At 46.7% G+C, this 21,588-nt stretch overlaps 5 non-coding genes across 5 annotated transcripts; all 5 read left to right on the plus strand.

The window, feature by feature from the left end:
- The first annotated feature begins 6,042 nt into the window (after positions 1-6,042).
- Positions 6,043-6,114, plus strand: TRNAH-GUG (transfer RNA histidin (anticodon GUG)). Its single transcript has one exon. It is a non-coding gene; the product is annotated as a tRNA-His (tRNA).
- Positions 6,115-8,512: 2,398 nt separating this feature from the next.
- TRNAH-GUG (transfer RNA histidin (anticodon GUG)) lies at positions 8,513-8,584 on the plus strand. The gene has a single exon. It is a non-coding gene; the product is annotated as a tRNA-His (tRNA).
- A 2,636-nt stretch (positions 8,585-11,220) lies between these two features.
- TRNAH-GUG (transfer RNA histidin (anticodon GUG)) lies at positions 11,221-11,292 on the plus strand. The gene has a single exon. It is a non-coding gene; the product is annotated as a tRNA-His (tRNA).
- A 7,321-nt stretch (positions 11,293-18,613) lies between these two features.
- Positions 18,614-18,685, plus strand: TRNAH-GUG (transfer RNA histidin (anticodon GUG)). The gene has a single exon. It is a non-coding gene; the product is annotated as a tRNA-His (tRNA).
- A 2,636-nt stretch (positions 18,686-21,321) lies between these two features.
- Positions 21,322-21,393, plus strand: TRNAH-GUG (transfer RNA histidin (anticodon GUG)). Its single transcript has one exon. It is a non-coding gene; the product is annotated as a tRNA-His (tRNA).
- The last annotated feature ends 195 nt before the right edge of the window (positions 21,394-21,588 follow it).

A 21,588-nucleotide genomic window follows, 5' to 3' on the forward strand; every position in this document is an offset into this window, starting at 1 on the left:
TGCATGAGGGTGAGACAGGGAGGAGATATGATCCCCGTATGAAGCCGAGAGAAGGAGGAGGCGTGAACGTGCATCCATGTATGCAGGCGAGAAGGGAAGGAGCATTGGTCATGCATCCCTGCATGAGGGTGAGACAGGGAGGAGATATGATCCCTGTATGAAGCCGAGAGAAGGAGGAGGCGTGAACGTGCATCCATGTATGCGGGCGAGACAGGAAGGAGCATTGGTCATGCATCCCTGCATGAGGGTGAGACAGGGAGGAGATATGATCCCCGTATGAAGCCGAGAGAAGGAGGAGGCGTGAACGTGCATCCATGTATGCAGGCGAGACGGGAAGGAGCATTGGTCATGCATCCCTTCCTGAGGGTGAGACAGGGAGGAGATAAAATCCCCGTATGAAGCCGAGAGAACGAGGAGACATGAACGTGCATCCATGTATGCGGGCGAGAAGGGAAGGAGCATAGGTCATGCATCCCTGCATGAGGGTGAGACAGGGAGGAGATAAAATCCCTGTATGAAGCCAAGAGAACGAGGCGGCATGAACATGCATCCTTGTATGCAGGTGTGACATGGAGTCATCATGAACATGCATCCCTTTATAAGGACATAACATGGAGGACGCATGAACATGAATGCCTGAATTTTATGGTGGTGGCCTTTGGGTGATTTGGCACGTGCAATTGGTGAAGAGCACTTCTCCTGCGCAAAAAAATAAATGTACTATTAGCACCCCGGAGGGAGCCTCTGCACTTCCTATAGGGAGAAAACTCTGCAATGGAAGGGGACAGGGTCAATAACAGCTGTAAACTCTCACAAGACCATCACTGCTCTCACACTTTCCTGCTCTCAGGCTGGCGGGCCATTATCGGCCCTGGTTGCCGCACCATTGCCAGGTTTGTGTAACTATATTATTTCTAATTGGCTCCACTTTGATGACTTTCATTTGGATTCTGACTTGATTATTGAGATCTTAAATAAGTGACTGGGGATCAGGTGTTAACATCACAACCAACCTTTAATTCAAACATGAGTCATGACATCACAGATGGAGTACAGCTTATGATAGAGGTGGAACGTCACATTGTAGCAGCCCAAGTAGCTCACTGTGATCTTATAGTGGTTAGTACTCTGCGTTGTGGCCGCAGCAACCTCGAATCGAATCCGAATCACGGCATTGCGGTGAGGCAATGTCACGGCAGTTGGGCAGATATTTTAGAATTTCCATTAATACATTGGCAATCTCTGTGGAGGACTGAAACAATTCGATATGTCCTGTTACTGTTATGAACCTTTTGTTTCTTTAATGCTCTTTGCACACTTTTTCATCGGGTGACTGTAATGTATTTCAACCAAATCTAATTAAGAGCGCATTATGTGGTGACATTTGCAGTACATGAAACATTATAACACTGCCATTTACGTCAATAACCACTAGCTTGATTAAGACATATGTATTGCAGCGACAGTATTTCCCAGTTACAAATGGGAATAAAAACAACATCCGCGAGGGATTGAACCAACGACATTTAACTGATGTTGCCAATGGAGCGCGTTACAGAGAGCGCGAGGTCCCGCCTTTACAGTCACACGCTGATGATAATACAGATGTTTAAATAAACAGGCATATCTGTGGACGTGTGGTCTTTCTACATTGGGACTCATAGTCTAGTCCTAGGCTATTGTAGGCACTGGCGTATCTTTTAGTGGAATGAGAGGCATTCTGTAGTCGCGTGAAAGGACCTTTCAAGTCAATCTGATCTGTATTGTCCTGTGAAAAAAAGCGTTCTTAGACACAGTGAGGAGTTTTTGGGGATAATGGGAAAATCATTTCCAACTAAATGACAGGAATTTCTTAGTCCAATCATGAGGTGTGCTAGGCTTTTTTATACTGTGGCGGAAAGAGAGAGAGTATAACAGTCATTATAAATAAAGGGCCAAGGAAGTGACAGTTTATGGAAGGAACAATTTGCACATAGTTTTAGAATGTGGTCAGGAGGAGGACAATGTGCTTACACATATGAAACATTAGAAGGTAGACATTATGGAAGCACATATATTTCTTTATTTTTATTGTATTTGGGGAGAGGGGGTTAATATAGCACGTCCAATGTGGAAAAGTGCTTTCCATAGCACCTTGCAGGTGGGCGACATCTAGAGCTTTGCAGTAGCCACCCATGCCCCAGATGTCAAAGAGAACAAGAAGTTACACATGTTGGAAGTGAGGGTGAGACATTGAGGAGATATGATCCCCGTATGAAGCCGAGAGAAGGAGGAGGCGTGAACGTGGACCCATTTATGCAGGCGAGAAGGGAAGGAGCATTGGTCATGCATCCCTGCATGAGGGTGAGACATGGGAGGAGATATGATTCCTGTATGAAGCCGAGAGAAGGAGGAGGCGTGAACATGCATCCATGTATGCGGGCGAGACAGGAAGGAGCATTGGTCATGCATCCCTGCATGAGGGTGAGACAGGGAGGAGATATGATCTCCGTATGAAGCCGAGAGAAGGAGGAGGCGTGACGTGCATCCATGTATGCAGGCGAGAAGGGAAGGAGCATTGGTCATGCATCCCTGCATGAGGGTGAGACAGGGAGGAGATATGATCCCCGTATGAAGCCGAGAGAAGGAGGAGGCGTGAACGTGCATCCATGTATGCGGGCGAGACAGGAAGGAGCATTGGTCATGCATCCCTGCATGAGGGTGAGACAGGGAGGAGATATGATCCCCGTATGAAGCCGAGAGAAGGAGGAGGCGTGAACGTGCATCCATGTATGCGGGCGAGACGGGAAGGAGCATTGGTCATGCATCCCTTCCTGAAGGTGAGACAGGGAGGAGATAAAATCCCCGTATGAAGCCGAGAGAACGAGGAGACATGAACGTGCATCCATGTATGCGGGCGAGAAGGGAAGGAGCATTGGTCATGCATCCCTGCATGAGGGTGAGACAGGGAGGAGATAAAATCCCTGTATGAAGCCAAGAGAACGAGGCGGCATGAACATGCATCCTTGTATGCAGGTGTGACATGGAGTCATCATGAACATGCATCCCTTTATAAGGACATAACATGGAGGACGCATGAACATGAATGCCTGAATTTTATGGTGGTGGCCTTCGGGTGATTTGGCACGTGCAATTGGTGAAGAGCACTTCTCCTGCGCAAAAAAATAAATGTACTATTAGCACCCCGGAGGGAGCCTCTGCACTTCTTATAGGGAGAAAACTCTGCAATGGAAGGGGACAGGGTCAATAACAGCTGTAAACTCTCACAAGACCATCACTGCTCTCACACTTTCCTGCTCTCAGGCTGGCGGGCCATTATCGGCCCTGGCTGCCGCACCATTGCCAGGTTTGTGTAACTATATTATTTCTAATTGGCTCCACTTTGATGACTTTCATTTGGATTCTGACTTGATTATTGAGATCTTAAATAAGTGACTGGGGATCAGGTGTCCACTTATTCTCATGGATAACATCACAACCAACCTTTAATTCAAACATGAGTCATGACATCACAGATGGAGTACAGCTTATGATAGAGGTGGAACGTCACATTGTAGCAGCCCAAGTAGCTCACCGTGATCGTATAGTGGTTAGTACTCTGCGTTGTGGCCGCAGCAACCTCGAATCGGATCCGAATCACGGCATAGCAGTGAGGCAATGTCACGGCAGTTGGGCAGATATTTTAGAATTTCCATTAATACATTGGCAATCTCTGTGGAGGACTGAAACAATTCGATATGTCCTGTTACTGTTATGAACCTTTTGTTTCTTTAATGCTCTTTGCACACTTTTTCATCGAGTGACTGTAATTTATTTCAACCAAATCTAATTAAGAGCGCATTATGTGGTGACATTTGCAGTACATGAAACATTATAACACTGCCATTTACGTCAATAACCACTAGCTTGATTAAGACATATGTATTGCAGCGACAGTATTTCCCAGTTACAAATGGGAATAAAAACAACATCCGCGAGGGATTGAACCAACGACATTTAACTGATGTTGCCAATGGAGCGCGTTACAGAGAGCGCGAGGTCCCGCCTTTACAGTCACACGCTGATGATAATACAGATGTTTAAATAAACAGGCATATCTGTGGACTTGTGGTCTTTCTACATTGGGACTCATAGTCTAGTCCTAGGCTATTGTAGGCACTGGCGTATCTTTTAGTGGAATGAGAGGCATTCTGTAGTCGCGTGAAAGGACCTTTCAAGTCAATCTGATCTGTATTGTCCTGTGAAAAAAAGCGTTCTTAGACACAGTGAGGAGTTTTTGGGGATAATGGGAAAATCATTTCCAACTAAATGACAGGAATTTCTTAGTCCAATCATGAGGTGTGCTAGGCTTTTTTATACTGTGGCGGAAAGAGAGACAGTATAACAGTCATTATAAATAAAGGGCCAAGGAAGTGACAGTTTATGGAAGGAACAATTTGCACATAGTTTTAGAATGTGGTCAGGAGGAGGACAATGTGCTTACACATATGAAACATTAGAAGGTAGACATTATGGAAGCACATATATTTCTTTATTTTTATTGTATTTGGGGAGAGGGGGTTAATATAGCACGTCCAATGTGGAAAAGTGCTTTCCATAGCACCTTGCAGGTGGGCGACATCTAGAGCTGTGCAGTAGCCACCCATGCCCCAGACGTGAAAGAGAACAAGAAGTTACACATGTTGGAAGTGAGGGTGAGACATTGAGGAGATATGATCCCCGTATGAAGCCGAGAGAAGGAGGAGGCGTGAACGTGCATCCATGTATGCAGGCGAGAAGGGAAGGAGCATTGGTCATGCATCCCTGCATGAGGGTGAGACAGGGAGGAGATATGATCCCCGTATGAAGCCGAGAGAAGGAGGAGGCGTGAACGTGCATCCATGTATGCGGGCGAGACAGGAAGGAGCATTGGTCATGCATCCCTGCATGAGGGTGAGACAGGGAGGAGATATGATCCCCGTATGAAGCCGAGAGAAGGAGGAGGCGTGAACGTGCATCCATGTATGCAGGCGAGAAGGGAAGGAGCATTGGTCATGCATCCCTGCATGAGGGTGAGACAGGGAGGAGATATGATCCCTGTATGAAGCCGAGAGAAGGAGGAGGCGTGAACATGCATCCATGTATGCGGGCGAGACAGGAAGGAGCATTGGTCATGCATCCCTGCATGAGGGTGAGACAGGGAGGAGATATGATCCCCGTATGAAGCCGAGAGAAGGAGGAGGCGTGAACGTGCATCCATGTATGCAGGCGAGACGGGAAGGAGCATTGGTCATGCATCCCTTCCTGAGGGTGAGACAGGGAGGAGATAAAATCCCCGTATGAAGCCGAGAGAACGAGGAGACATGAACGTGCATCCATGTATGCGGGCGAGAAGGGAAGGAGCATTGGTCATGCATCCCTGCATGAGGGTGAGACAGGGAGGAGATAAAATCCCTGTATGAAGCCAAGAGAACGAGGCGGCATGAACATGCATCCTTGTATGCAGGTGTGACATGGAGTCATCATGAACATGCATCCCTTTATAAGGACATAACATGGAGGACGCATGAACATGAATGCCTGAATTTTATGGTGGTGGCCTTCGGGTGATTTGGCACGTGCAATTGGTGAAGAGCACTTCTCCTGCGCAAAAAAATAAATGTACTATTAGCACCCCGGAGGGAGCCTCTGCACTTCTTATAGGGAGAAAATTCTGCAATGGAAGGGGACAGGGTCAATAACAGCTGTAAACTCTCACAAGACCATCACTGCTCTCACACTTTCCTGCTCTCAGGCTGGCGGGCCATTATCGGCCCTGGCTGCCGCACCATTGCCAGGTTTGTGTAACTATATTATTTCTAATTGGCTCCACTTTGATGACTTTCATTTGGATTCTGACTTGATTATTGAGATCTTAAATAAGTGACTGGGGATCAGGTGTCCACTTATTCTCATGGATAACATCACAACCAACCTTTAATTCAAACATGAGTCATGACATCACAGATGGAGTACAGCTTATGATAGAGGTGGAACGTCACATTGTAGCAGCCCAAGTAGCTCGCCGTGATCGTATAGTGGTTAGTACTCTGCGTTGTGGCCGCAGCAACCTCGGTTCGAATCCGAGTCACGGCATTGCAGTGAGGCAATGTCACGGCAGTTGGGCAGATATTTTAGAATTTCCATTAATACATTGGCAATCTCTGTGGAGGACTGAAACAATTCGATATGTCCTGTTACTGTTATGAACCTTTTGTTTCTTTAATGCTCTTTGCACACTTTTTCATCGGGTGACTGTAATGTATTTCAACCAAATCTAATTAAGAGCGCATTATGTGGTGACATTTGCAGTACATGAAACATTATAACACTGCCATTTACGTCAATAACCACTAGCTTGATTAAGACATATGTATTGCAGCGACAGTATTTCCCAGTTACAAATGGGAATAAAAACAACATCCGCGAGGGATTGAACCAACGACATTTAACTGATGTTGCCAATGGAGCGCGTTACAGAGAGCGCGAGGTCCCGCCTTTGCAGTCACACGCTGATGATAATACAGATGTTTAAATAAACAGGCATATCTGTGGACTTGTGGTCTTTCTACATTGGGACTCATAGTCTAGTCCTAGGCTATTATAGGCACTGGCGTATCTTTTAGTGGAATGAGAGGCATTCTGTAGTCGCGTGAAAGGACCTTTCAAGTCAATCTGATCTGTATTGTCCTGTGAAAAAAAGCGTTCTTAGACACAGTGAGGAGTTTTTGGGGATAATGGGAAAATCATTTCCAACTAAATGACAGGAATTTCTTAGTCCAATCATGAGGTGTGCTAGGCTTTTTTATACTGTGGCGGAAAGAGAGACAGTATAACAGTCATTATAAATAAAGGGCCAAGGAAGTGACAGTTTATGGAAGGAACAATTTGCACATAGTTTTAGAATGTGGTCAGGAGGAGGACAATGTGCTTACACATATGAAACATTAGAAGTTAGACATTATGGAAGCACATATATTTCTTTATTTTTATTGTATTTGGGGAGAGGGGGTTAATATAGCACGTCCAATGTGCAAAAGTGCTTTCCATAGCACCTTGCAGGTGGGCGACATCTAGAGCTGTGCAGTAGCCACCTATGCCCCAGACGTGAAAGAGAACAAGAAGTTACACATGTTGGAAGTGAGGGTGAGACATTGAGGAGATATGATCCCCGTATGAAGCCGAGAGAAGGAGGAGGCGTGAACGTGCATCCATGTATGCAGGCGAGAAGGGAAGGAGCATTGGTCATGCATCCCTGCATGAGGGTGAGACAGGGAGGAGATATCATCCCCGTATGAAGCCGAGAGAAGGAGGAGGCGTGAACGTGCATCCATGTATGCGGGCGAGACAGGAAGGAGCATTGGTCATGCATCCCTGCATGAGGGTGAGACAGGGAGGAGATATGATCCCCGTATGAAGCCGTGAGAAGGAGGAGGCGTGAAGGTGCATCCATGTATGCAGGCGAGAAGGGAAGGAGCATTGGTCATGCATCCCTGCATGAGGGTGAGACAGGGAGGAGATATGATCCCCGTATGAAGCCGAGAGAAGGAGGAGGCGTGAACGTGCATCCATGTATGCGGGCGAGACAGGAAGGAGCATTGGTCATGCATCCCTGCATGAGGGTGAGACAGGGAGGAGATATGATCCCCGTATGAAGCCGAGAGAAGGAGGAGGTGTGAACGGGCATCCATGTATGCGGGCGAGACGGGAAGGAGCATTGGTCATGCATCCCTTCCTGAGGGTGAGACAGGGAGGAGATAAAATCCCTGTATGAAGCCGAGAGAACGAGGAGACATGAACGTGCATCCATGTATGCGGGCGAGAAGGGAAGGAGCATTGGTCATGCATCCCTGCATGAGGGTGAGACAGGGAGGAGATAAAATCCCTGTATGAAGCCAAGAGAACGAGGCGGCATGAACATGCATCCTTGTATGCAGGTGTGACATGGAGTCATCATGAACATGCATCCCTTTATAAGGACATAACATGGAGGACGCATGAACATGAATGCCTGAATTTTTTGGTGGTGGCCTTCGGGTGATTTGGCACGTGCAATTGGTGAAGAGCACTTCTCCTGCGCAAAAAAATAAATGTACTATTAGCACCCCGGAGGGAGCCTCTGCACTTCTTATAGGGAGAAAACTCTGCAATGGAAGGGGACAGGGTCAATAACAGCTGTAAACTCTCACAAGACCATCACTGCTCTCACACTTTCCTGCTCTCAGGCTGGCGGGCCATTATCGGCCCTGGCTGCCGCACCATTGCCAGGTTTGTGTAACTATATTATTTCTAATTGGCTCCACTTTGATGACTTTCATTTGGATTCTGACTTGATTATTGAGATCTTAAATAAGTGACTGGGGATCAGGTGTCCACTTATTCTCATGGATAACATCACAACCAACCTTTAATTCAAACATGAGCCATGACATCACAGATGGAGTACAGCTTATGATAGAGGTGGAACGTCACATTGTAGCATCCCAAGTAGCTCGCCGTGATCGTATAGTGGTTAGTACTCTGCGTTGTGGCCGCAGCAACCTCGGTTCGATTCCGAGTCACGGCATTGAGGTGAGGCAATGTCACAGCAGTTGGGCAGATATTTTAGAATTTCCATTAATACATTGGCAATCTCTGTGGAGGACTGAAACAATTCGATATGTCCTGTTACTGTTATGAACCTTTTGTTTCTTTAATGCTCTTTGCACACTTTTTCATCGGGTGACTGTAATGTATTTCAACCAAATCTAATTAAGAGCGCATTATGTGGTGACATTTGCAGTACATGAAACATTATAACACTGCCATTTACGTCAATAACCACTAGCTTGATTAAGACATATGTATTGCAGCGACAGTATTTCCCAGTTACAAATGGGAATAAAAACAACATCCGCGAGGGATTGAACCAACGACATTTAACTGATGTTGCCAATGGAGCGCGTTACAGAGAGCGCGAGGTCCCGCCTTTACAGTCACACGCTGATGATAATACAGATGTTTAAATAAACAGGCATATCTGTGGACTTGTGGTCTTTCTACATTGGGACTCATAGTCTAGTCCTAGGCTATTGTAGGCACTGGCGTATCTTTTAGTGGAATGAGAGGCATTCTGTAGTCGCGTGAAAGGACCTTTCAAGTCAATCTGATCTGTATTGTCCTGTGAAAAAAAGCGTTCTTAGACACAGTGAGGAGTTTTTGGGGATAATGGGAAAATCATTTCCAACTAAATGACAGGAATTTCTTAGTCCAATCATGAGGTGTGCTAGACTTTTTTATACTGTGGCGGAAAGAGAGACAGTATAACAGTCATTATAAATAAAGGGCCAAGGAAGTGACAGTTTATGGAAGGAACAATTTGCACATAGTTTTAGAATGTGGTCAGGAGGAGGACAATGTGCTTACACATATGAAACATTAGAAGGTAGACATTATGGAAGCACATATATTTCTTTATTTTTATTGTATTTGGGGAGAGGGGGTTAATATAGCACGTCCAATGTGGAAAAGTGCTTTCCATAGCACCTTGCAGGTGGGCGACATCTAGAGCTGTGCAGTAGCCACCCATGCCCCAGACGTCAAAGAGAACAAGAAGTTACACATGTTGGAAGTGAGGGTGAGACATTGAGGAGATATGATCCCCGTATGAAGCCGAGAGAAGGAGGAGGCGTGAACGTGCATCCATGTATGCAGGCGAGAAGGGAAGGAGCATTGGTCATGCATCCCTGCATGAGGGTGAGACAGGGAGGAGATATGATCCCCGTATGAAGCCGAGAGAAGGAGGAGGCGTGAACGTGCATCCATGTATGCGGGCGAGACAGGAAGGAGCATTGGTCATGCATCCCTGCATGAGGGTGAGACAGGGAGGAGATATGATCCCCGTATGAAGCCGAGAGAAGGAGGAGGCGTGAACGTGCATCCATGTATGCAGGCGAGAAGGGAAGGAGCATTGGTCATGCATCCCTGCATAAGGGTGAGACAGGGAGGAGATATGATCCCCGTATGAAGCCGAGAGAAGGAGGAGGCGTGAACGTGCATCCATGTATGCGGGCGAGACAGGAAGGAGCATTGGTCATGCATCCCTGCATGAGGGTGGGACAGGGAGGAGATATGATCCCCGTATGAAGCCGAGAGAAGGAGGAGGCGTGAACGTGCATCCATGTATGCGGGCGAGAAGGGAAGGAGCATTGGTCATGCATCCCTGCATGAGGGTGAGACAGGGAGGAGATATGATCCCTGTATGAAGCCGAGAGAAGGAGGAGGCGTGAACGTGCATCCATGTATGCGGGCGAGACAGGAAGGAGCATTGGTCATGCATCCCTGCATGAGGGTGAGACAGGGAGGAGATATGATCCCCGTATGAAGCCGAGAGAAGGAGGAGGCGTGAACGTGCATCCATGTATGCAGGCGAGACGGGAAGGAGCATTGGTCATGCATCCCTTCCTGAGGGTGAGACAGGGAGGAGATAAAATCCCCGTATGAAGCCGAGAGAACGAGGAGACATGAACGTGCATCCATGTATGCGGGCGAGAAGGGAAGGAGCATTGGTCATGCATCCCTGCATGAGGGTGAGACAGGGAGGAGATAAATTCCCTGTATGAAGCCAAGAGAACGAGGCGGCATGAACATGCATCCTTGTATGCAGGTGTGACATGGAGTCATCATGAACATGCATCCCTTTATAAGGACATAACATGGAGGACGCATGCACATGAATGCCTGAATTTTATGGTGGTGGCCTTCGGGTGATTTGGCACGTGCAATTGGTGAAGAGCACTTCTCCTGCGCAAAAAAATAAATGTACTATTAGCACCCCTGAGGGAGCCTCTGTACTTCCTATAGGGAGAAAACTCTGCAATGGAAGGGGACAGGGTCAATAACAGCTGTAAACTCTCACAAGACCATCACTGCTCTCACACTTTCCTGCTCTCAGGCTGGCGGGCCATTATCGGCCCTGGCTGCCACACCATTGCCAGGTTTGTGTAACTATATTATTTCTAATTGGCTCCACTTTGATGACTTTCATTTGGATTCTGACTTGATTATTGAGATCTTAAATAAGTGACTGGGGATCAGGTGTCCACTTATTCTCATGGATAACATCACAACCAACCTTTAATTCAAACATGAGTCATGACATCACAGATGGAGTACAGCTTATGACAGAGGTGGAACGTCACATCGTAGTAGCCCAAGTAGCTTGCCGTGATTGTATAGTGGTTAGTACTCTGCGTTGTGGCCGCAGCAACCTCGGTTCGAATCCGAGTCACGGCATTCTGGTGAGGCAATGTCACGGCAGTTGGGCAGATATTTTAGAATTTCCATTAATACATTGGCAATCTCTGTGGAGGACTGAAACAATTCGATATGTCCTGTTACTGTTATGAACCTTTTGTTTCTTTAATGCTCTTTGCACACTTTTTCATCGGGTGACTGTAATGTATTTCAACCAAATCTAATTAAGAGCGCATTATGTGGTGACATTTGCATTACATGAAACATTATAACACTGCCATTTACGTCAATAACCACTAGCTTGATTAAGACATATGTATTGCAGCGACAGTATTTCCCAGTTACAAATGGGAATAAAAACAACATCCGCGAGGGATTGAACCAACGACATTTAACTGATGTTGCCAATGGAGCGCGTTACAGAGAGCGCGAGGTCCCGCCTTTACAGTCACACGCTGATGATAATACAGATGTTTAAATAAACAGGCATATCTGTGGACTTGTGGTCTTTCTACATTGGGACTCATAGTCTAGTCCTAGGCTATTGTAGGCACTGGCGTATCTTTTAGTGGAATGAGAGGCATTCTGTAGTCGCGTGAAAGGACCTTTCAAGTCAATCTGATCTGTATTGTCCTGTGAATAAAAGCGTTCTTAGACACAGTGAGGAGTTTTTGGGGATAATGGGAAAATCATTTCCAACTAAATGACAGGAATTTCTTAGTCCAATCATGAGGTGTGCTAGGCTTTTTTATACTGTGGCGGAAAGAGAGAGAGTATAACAGTCATTATAAATAAAGGGCCAAGGAAGTGACAGTTTATGGAAGGAACAATTTGCACATAGTTTTAGAATGTGGTCAGGAGGAGGACAATGTGCTTACACATATGAAACATTAGAAGGTAGACATTATGGAAGCACATATATTTCTTTATTTTTATTGTATTTGGGGAGAGGGGGTTAATATAGCACGTCCAATGTGCAAAAGTGCTTTCCATAGCACCTTGCAGGTGGGCGACATCTAGAGCTGTGCAGTAGCCACCTATGCCCCAGACGTGAAAGAGAACAAGAAGTTACACATGTTGGAAGTGAGGGTGAGACATTGAGGAGATATGATCCCCGTATGAAGCCGAGAGAAGGAGGAGGCGTGAACGTGCATCCATGTATGCAGGCGAGAAGGGAAGGAGCATTGGTCATGCATCCCTGCATGAGGGTGAGACAGGGAGGAGATATCATCCCCGTATGAAGCCGAGAGAAGGAGGAGGCGTGAACGTGCATCCATGTATGCGGGCGAGACAGGAAGGAGCATTGGTCATGCATCCCTGCATGAGGGTGAGACAGGGAGGAGATATGATCCCCGTATGAAGCCGTGAGAAGGAGGAGGCGTGAAGGTGCATCCATGTATGCAGGCGAGAAGGGAAGGAGCATTGGTCATGCATCCCTGCATGAGGGTGAGACAGGGAGGAGATATGATCCCCGTATGAAGCCGAGAGAAGGAGGAGGCGTGAACGTGCATCCATGTATGCGGGCAAGACAGGAAGGAGCATTGGTCATGCATTCCTGCATGAGGGTGAGACAGGGAGGAGATATGATCCCCGTATGAAGCCGAGAGAAGGAGGAGGCGTGAACGTGCATCCATGTATGCGGGCGAGACGGGAAGGAGCATTGGTCATGCATCCCTTCCTGAGGGTGAGACAAGGAGGAGATAAAATCCCTGTATGAAGCCGAGAGAACGAGGAGACATGAACGTGCATCCATGTATGCGGGCGAGAAGGGAAGGAGCATTGGTCATGCATCCCTGCATGAGGGTGAGACAGGGAGGAGATAAAATCCCTGTATGAAGCCAAGAGAACGAGGCGGCATGAACATGCATCCTTGTATGCAGGTGTGACATGGAGTCATCATGAACATGCATCCCTTTATAAGGACATAACATGGAGGACGCATGAACATGAATGCCTGAATTTTATGGTGGTGGCCTTCGGGTGATTTGGCACGTGCAATTGGTGAAGAGCACTTCTCCTGCGCAAAAAAATAAATGTACTATTAGCACCCCGGAGGGAGCCTCTGCACTTCTTATAGGGAGAAAACTCTGCAATGGAAGGGGACAGGGTCAATAACAGCTGTAAACTCTCACAAGACCATCACTGCTCTCACACTTTCCTGCTCTCAGGCTGGCGGGCCATTATCGGCCCTGGCTGCCGCACCATTGCCAGGTTTGTGTAACTATATTATTTCTAATTGGCTCCACTTTGATGACTTTCATTTGGATTCTGACTTGATTATTGAGATCTTAAATAAGTGACTGGGGATCAGGTGTCCACTTATTCTCATGGATAACATCACAACCAACCTTTAATTCAAACATGAGTCATGACATCACAGATGGAGTACAGCTTATGATAGAGGTGGAACGTCACATTGTAGCAGCCCAAGTAGCTCACCGTGATCGTATAGTGGTTAGTACTCTGCGTTGTGGCCGCAGCAACCTCGAATCGGATCCGAATCACGGCATAGCAGTGAGGCAATGTCACGGCAGTTGGGCAGATATTTTAGAATTTCCATTAATACATTGGCAATCTCTGTGGAGGACTGAAACAATTCGATATGTCCTGTTACTGTTATGAACCTTTTGTTTCTTTAATGCTCTTTGCACACTTTTTCATCGAGTGACTGTAATTTATTTCAACCAAATCTAATTAAGAGCGCATTATGTGGTGACATTTGCAGTACATGAAACATTATAACACTGCCATTTACGTCAATAACCACTAGCTTGATTAAGACATATGTATTGCAGCGACAGTATTTCCCAGTTACAAATGGGAATAAAAACAACATCCGCGAGGGATTGAACCAACGACATTTAACTGATGTTGCCAATGGAGCGCGTTACAGAGAGCGCGAGGTCCCGCCTTTACAGTCACACGCTGATGATAATACAGATGTTTAAATAAACAGGCATATCTGTGGACTTGTGGTCTTTCTACATTGGGACTCATAGTCTAGTCCTAGGCTATTGTAGGCACTGGCGTATCTTTTAGTGGAATGAGAGGCATTCTGTAGTCGCGTGAAAGGACCTTTCAAGTCAATCTGATCTGTATTGTCCTGTGAAAAAAAGCGTTCTTAGACACAGTGAGGAGTTTTTGGGGATAATGGGAAAATCATTTCCAACTAAATGACAGGAATTTCTTAGTCCAATCATGAGGTGTGCTAGGCTTTTTTATACTGTGGCGGAAAGAGAGACAGTATAACAGTCATTATAAATAAAGGGCCAAGGAAGTGACAGTTTATGGAAGGAACAATTTGCACATAGTTTTAGAATGTGGTCAGGAGGAGGACAATGTGCTTACACATATGAAACATTAGAAGGTAGACATTATGGAAGCACATATATTTCTTTATTTTTATTGTATTTGGGGAGAGGGGGTTAATATAGCACGTCCAATGTGGAAAAGTGCTTTCCATAGCACCTTGCAGGTGGGCGACATCTAGAGCTGTGCAGTAGCCACCCATGCCCCAGACGTGAAAGAGAACAAGAAGTTACACATGTTGGAAGTGAGGGTGAGACATTGAGGAGATATGATCCCCGTATGAAGCCGAGAGAAGGAGGAGGCGTGAACGTGCATCCATGTATGCAGGCGAGAAGGGAAGGAGCATTGGTCATGCATCCCTGCATGAGGGTGAGACAGGGAGGAGATATGATCCCCGTATGAAGCCGAGAGAAGGAGGAGGCGTGAACGTGCATCCATGTATGCGGGCGAGACAGGAAGGAGCATTGGTCATGCATCCCTGCATGAGGGTGAGACAGGGAGGAGATATGATCCCCGTATGAAGCCGAGAGAAGGAGGAGGCGTGAACGTGCATCCATGTATGCAGGCGAGAAGGGAAGGAGCATTGGTCATGCATCCCTGCATGAGGGTGAGACAGGGAGGAGATATGATCCCTGTATGAAGCCGAGAGAAGGAGGAGGCGTGAACATGCATCCATGTATGCGGGCGAGACAGGAAGGAGCATTGGTCATGCATCCCTGCATGAGGGTGAGACAGGGAGGAGATATGATCCCCGTATGAAGCCGAGAGAAGGAGGAGGCGTGAACGTGCATCCATGTATGCAGGCGAGACGGGAAGGAGCATTGGTCATGCATCCCTTCCTGAGGGTGAGACAGGGAGGAGATAAAATCCCCGTATGAAGCCGAGAGAACGAGGAGACATGAACGTGCATCCATGTATGCGGGCGAGAAGGGAAGGAGCATTGGTCATGCATCCCTGCATGAGGGTGAGACAGGGAGGAGATAAAATCCCTGTATGAAGCCAAGAGAACGAGGCGGCATGAACATGCATCCTTGTATGCAGGTGTGACATGGAGTCATCATGAACATGCATCCCTTTATAAGGACATAACATGGAGGACGCATGAACATGAATGCCTGAATTTTATGGTGGTGGCCTTCGGGTGATTTGGCACGTGCAATTGGTGAAGAGCACTTCTCCTGCGCAAAAAAATAAATGTACTATTAGCACCCCGGAGGGAGCCTCTGCACTTCTTATAGGGAGAAAATTCTGCAATGGAAGGGGACAGGGTCAATAACAGCTGTAAACTCTCACAAGACCATCACTGCTCTCACACTTTCCTGCTCTCAGGCTGGCGGGCCATTATCGGCCCTGGCTGCCGCACCATTGCCAGGTTTGTGTAACTATATTATTTCTAATTGGCTCCACTTTGATGACTTTCATTTGGATTCTGACTTGATTATTGAGATCTTAAATAAGTGACTGGGGATCAGGTGTCCACTTATTCTCATGGATAACATCACAACCAACCTTTAATTCAAACATGAGTCATGACATCACAGATGGAGTACAGCTTATGATAGAGGTGGAACGTCACATTGTAGCAGCCCAAGTAGCTCGCCGTGATCGTATAGTGGTTAGTACTCTGCGTTGTGGCCGCAGCAACCTCGGGCATTGCAGTGAGGCAATGTCACGGCAGTTGGGCAGATATTTTAGAATTTCCATTAATACATTGGCAATCTCTGTGGAGGACTGAAACAATTCGATATGTCCTGTTACTGTTATGAACCTTTTGTTTCTTTAATGCTCTTTGCACACTTTTTCATCGGGTGACTGTAATGTATTTCAACCAAATCTAATTAAGAGCGCATTATGTGGTGACATTTGCAGTACATGAAACATTATAACACTGCCATTTACGTCAATAACCACTAGCTTGATTAAGACATATGTATTGCAGCGACAGTATTTCCCAGTTACAAATGGGAATAAAAACAACATCCGCGAGGGATTGAACCAACGACATTTAACTGATGTTGCCAATGGAGCGCGTTACAGAGAGCGCGAGGTCCCGCCTTTGCAGTCACACGCTGATGATAATACAGATGTTTAAATAAACAGGCATATCTGTGGACTTGTGGTCTTTCTACATTGGGACTCATAGTCTAGTCCTAGGCTATTATAGGCACTGGCGTATCTTTTAGTGGAATGAGAGGCATTCTGTAGTCGCGTGAAAGGACCTTTCAAGTCAATCTGATCTGTATTGTCCTGTGAAAAAAAGCGTTCTTAGACACAGTGAGGAGTTTTTGGGGATAATGGGAAAATCATTTCCAACTAAATGACAGGAATTTCTTAGTCCAATCATGAGGTGTGCTAGGCTTTTTTATACTGTGGCGGAAAGAGAGACAGTATAACAGTCATTATAAATAAAGGGCCAAGGAAGTGACAGTTTATGGAAGGAACAATTTGCACATAGTTTTAGAATGTGGTCAGGAGGAGGACAATGTGCTTACACATATGAAACATTAGAAGTTAGACATTATGGAAGCACATATATTTCTTTATTTTTATTGTATTTGGGGAGAGGGGGTTAATATAGCACGTCCAATGTGCAAAAGTGCTTTCCATAGCACCTTGCAGGTGGGCGACATCTAGAGCTGTGCAGTAGCCACCTATGCCCCAGACGTGAAAGAGAACAAGAAGTTACACATGTTGGAAGTGAGGGTGAGACATTGAGGAGATATGATCCCCGTATGAAGCCGAGAGAAGGAGGAGGCGTGAACGTGCATCCATGTATGCAGGCGAGAAGGGAAGGAGCATTGGTCATGCATCCCTGCATGAGGGTGAGACAGGGAGGAGATATCATCCCCGTATGAAGCCGAGAGAAGGAGGAGGCGTGAACGTGCATCCATGTATGCGGGCGAGACAGGAAGGAGCATTGGTCATGCATCCCTGCATGAGGGTGAGACAGGGATGAGATATGATCCCCGTATGAAGCCGTGAGAAGGAGGAGGCGTGAAGGTGCATCCATGTATGCAGGCGAGAAGGGAAGGAGCATTGGTCATGCATCCCTGCATGAGGGTGAGACAGGGAGGAGATATGATCCCCGTATGAAGCCGAGAGAAGGAGGAGGCGTGAACGTGCATCCATGTATGCGGGCGAGACAGGAAGGAGCATTGGTCATGCATCCCTGCATGAGGGTGAGACAGGGAGGAGATATGATCCCCGTATGAAGCCGAGAGAAGGAGGAGGTGTGAACGGGCATCCATGTATGCGGGCGAGACGGGAAGGAGCATTGGTCATGCATCCCTTCCTGAGGGTGAGACAGGGAGGAGATAAAATCCCTGTATGAAGCCGAGAGAACGAGGAGACATGAACGTGCATCCATGTATGCGGGCGAGAAGGGAAGGAGCATTGGTCATGCATCCCTGCATGAGGGTGAGACAGGGAGGAGATAAAATCCCTGTATGAAGCCAAGAGAACGAGGCGGCATGAACATGCATCCTTGTATGCAGGTGTGACATGGAGTCATCATGAACATGCATCCCTTTATAAGGACATAACATGGAGGACGCATGAACATGAATGCCTGAATTTTTTGGTGGTGGCCTTCGGGTGATTTGGCACGTGCAATTGGTGAAGAGCACTTCTCCTGCGCAAAAAAATAAATGTACTATTAGCACCCCGGAGGGAGCCTCTGCACTTCTTATAGGGAGAAAACTCTGCAATGGAAGGGGACAGGGTCAATAACAGCTGTAAACTCTCACAAGACCATCACTGCTCTCACACTTTCCTGCTCTCAGGCTGGCGGGCCATTATCGGCCTTGGCTGCCGCACCATTGCCAGGTTTGTGTAACTATATTATTTCTAATTGGCTCCACTTTGATGACTTTCATTTGGATTCTGACTTGATTATTGAGATCTTAAATAAGTGACTGGGGATCAGGTGTCCACTTATTCTCATGGATAACATCACAACCAACCTTTAATTCAAACATGAGCCATGACATCACAGATGGAGTACAGCTTATGATAGAGGTGGAACGTCACATTGTAGCAGCCCAAGTAGCTCGCCGTGATCGTATAGTGGTTAGTACTCTGCGTTGTGGCCGCAGCAACCTCGGTTCGATTCCGAGTCACGGCATTGCGGTGAGGCAATGTCACAGCAGTTGGGCAGATATTTTAGAATTTCCATTAATACATTGGCAATCTCTGTGGAGGACTGAAACAATTCGATATGTCCTGTTACTGTTATGAACCTTTTGTTTCTTTAATGCTCTTTGCACACTTTTTCATCGGGTGACTGTAATGTATTTCAACCAAATCTAATTAAGAGCGCATTATGTGGTGACATTTGCAGTACATGAAACATTATAACACTGCCATTTACGTCAATAACCACTAGCTTGATTAAGACATATGTATTGCAGCGACAGTATTTCCCAGTTACAAATGGGAATAAAAACAACATCCGCGAGGGATTGAACCAACGACATTTAACTGATGTTGCCAATGGAGCGCGTTACAGAGAGCGCGAGGTCCCGCCTTTACAGTCACACGCTGATGATAATACAGATGTTTAAATAAACAGGCATATCTGTGGACTTGTGGTCTTTCTACATTGGGACTCATAGTCTAGTCCTAGGCTATTGTAGGCACTGGCGTATCTTTTAGTGGAATGAGAGGCATTCTGTAGTCGCGTGAAAGGACCTTTCAAGTCAATCTGATCTGTATTGTCCTGTGAAAAAAAGCGTTCTTAGACACAGTGAGGAGTTTTTGGGGATAATGGGAAAATCATTTCCAACTAAATGACAGGAATTTCTTAGTCCAATCATGAGGTGTGCTAGACTTTTTTATACTGTGGCGGAAAGAGAGACAGTATAACAGTCATTATAAATAAAGGGCCAAGGAAGTGACAGTTTATGGAAGGAACAATTTGCACATAGTTTTAGAATGTGGTCAGGAGGAGGACAATGTGCTTACACATATGAAACATTAGAAGGTAGACATTATGGAAGCACATATATTTCTTTATTTTTATTGTATTTGGGGAGAGGGGGTTAATATAGCACGTCCAATGTGGAAAAGTGCTTTCCATAGCACCTTGCAGGTGGGCGACATCTAGAGCTGTGCAGTAGCCACCCATGCCCCAGACGTCAAAGAGAACAAGAAGTTACACATGTTGGAAGTGAGGGTGAGACATTGAGGAGATATGATCCCCGTATGAAGCCGAGAGAAGGAGGAGGCGTGAACGTGCATCCATGTATGCAGGCGAGAAGGGAAGGAGCATTGGTCATGCATCCCTGCATGAGGGTGAGACAGGGAGGAGATATGATCCCCGTATGAAGCCGAGAGAAGGAGGAGGCGTGAACGTGCATCCATGTATGCGGGCGAGACAGGAAGGAGCATTGGTCATGCATCCCTGCATGAGGGTGAGACAGGGAGGAGATATGATCCCCGTATGAAGCCGAGAGAAGGAGGAGGCGTGAACGTGCATCCATGTATGCAGGCGAGAAGGGAAGGAGCATTGGTCATGCATCCCTGCATAAGGGTGAGACAGGGAGGAGATATGATCCCCGTATGAAGCCGAGAGAAGGAGGAGGCGTGAACGTGCATCCATGTATGCGGGCGAGACAGGAAGGAGCATTGGTCATGCATCCCTGCATGAGGGTGGGACAGGGAGGAGATATGATCCCCGTATGAAGCCGAGAGAAGGAGGAGGCGTGAACGTGCATCCATGTATGCGGGCGAGAAGGGAAGGAGCATTGGTCATGCATCCCTGCATGAGGGTGAGACAGGGAGGAGATATGATCCCTGTATGAAGCCGAGAGAAGGAGGAGGCGTGAACGTGCATCCATGTATGCGGGCGAGACAGGAAGGAGCATTGGTCATGCATCCCTGCATGAGGGTGAGACAGGGAGGAGATATGATCCCCGTATGAAGCCGAGAGAAGGAGGAGGCGTGAACGTGCATCCATGTATGCAGGCGAGACGGGAAGGAGCATTGGTCATGCATCCCTTCCTGAGGGTGAGACAGGGAGGAGATAAAATCCCCGTATGAAGCCGAGAGAACGAGGAGACATGAACGTGCATCCATGTATGCGGGCGAGAAGGGAAGGAGCATTGGTCATGCATCCCTGCATGAGGGTGAGACAGGGAGGAGATAAATTCCCTGTATGAAGCCAAGAGAACGAGGCGGCATGAACATGCATCCTTGTATGCAGGTGTGACATGGAGTCATCATGAACATGCATCCCTTTATAAGGACATAACATGGAGGACGCATGCACATGAATGCCTGAATTTTATGGTGGTGGCCTTCGGGTGATTTGGCACGTGCAATTGGTGAAGAGCACTTCTCCTGCGCAAAAAAATAAATGTACTATTAGCACCCCTGAGGGAGCCTCTGTACTTCCTATAGGGAGAAAACTCTGCAATGGAAGGGGACAGGGTCAATAACAGCTGTAAACTCTCACAAGACCATCACTGCTCTCACACTTTCCTGCTCTCAGGCTGGCGGGCCATTATCGGCCCTGGCTGCCACACCATTGCCAGGTTTGTGTAACTATATTATTTCTAATTGGCTCCACTTTGATGACTTTCATTTGGATTCTGACTTGATTATTGAGATCTTAAATAAGTGACTGGGGATCAGGTGTCCACTTATTCTCATGGATAACATCACAACCAACCTTTAATTCAAACATGAGTCATGACATCACAGATGGAGTACAGCTTATGACAGAGGTGGAACGTCACATCGTAGTAGCCCAAGTAGCTTGCCGTGATTGTATAGTGGTTAGTACTCTGCGTTGTGGCCGCAGCAACCTCGGTTCGAATCCGAGTCACGGCATTCTGGTGAGGCAATGTCACGGCAGTTGGGCAGATATTTTAGAATTTCCATTAATACATTGGCAATCTCTGTGGAGGACTGAAACAATTCGATATGTCCTGTTACTGTTATGAACCTTTTGTTTCTTTAATGCTCTTTGCACACTTTTTCATCGGGTGACTGTAATGTATTTCAACCAAATCTAATTAAGAGCGC

The sequence above is a fragment of the Ambystoma mexicanum genome (genome assembly GCF_040938575.1).
Source record: "Ambystoma mexicanum isolate Mex_15411 chromosome 12 unlocalized genomic scaffold, UKY_AmexF1_1 Mex_chr12_unloc.1, whole genome shotgun sequence".
In the NCBI taxonomy this organism is placed as follows: domain Eukaryota; kingdom Metazoa; phylum Chordata; class Amphibia; order Caudata; family Ambystomatidae; genus Ambystoma; species Ambystoma mexicanum.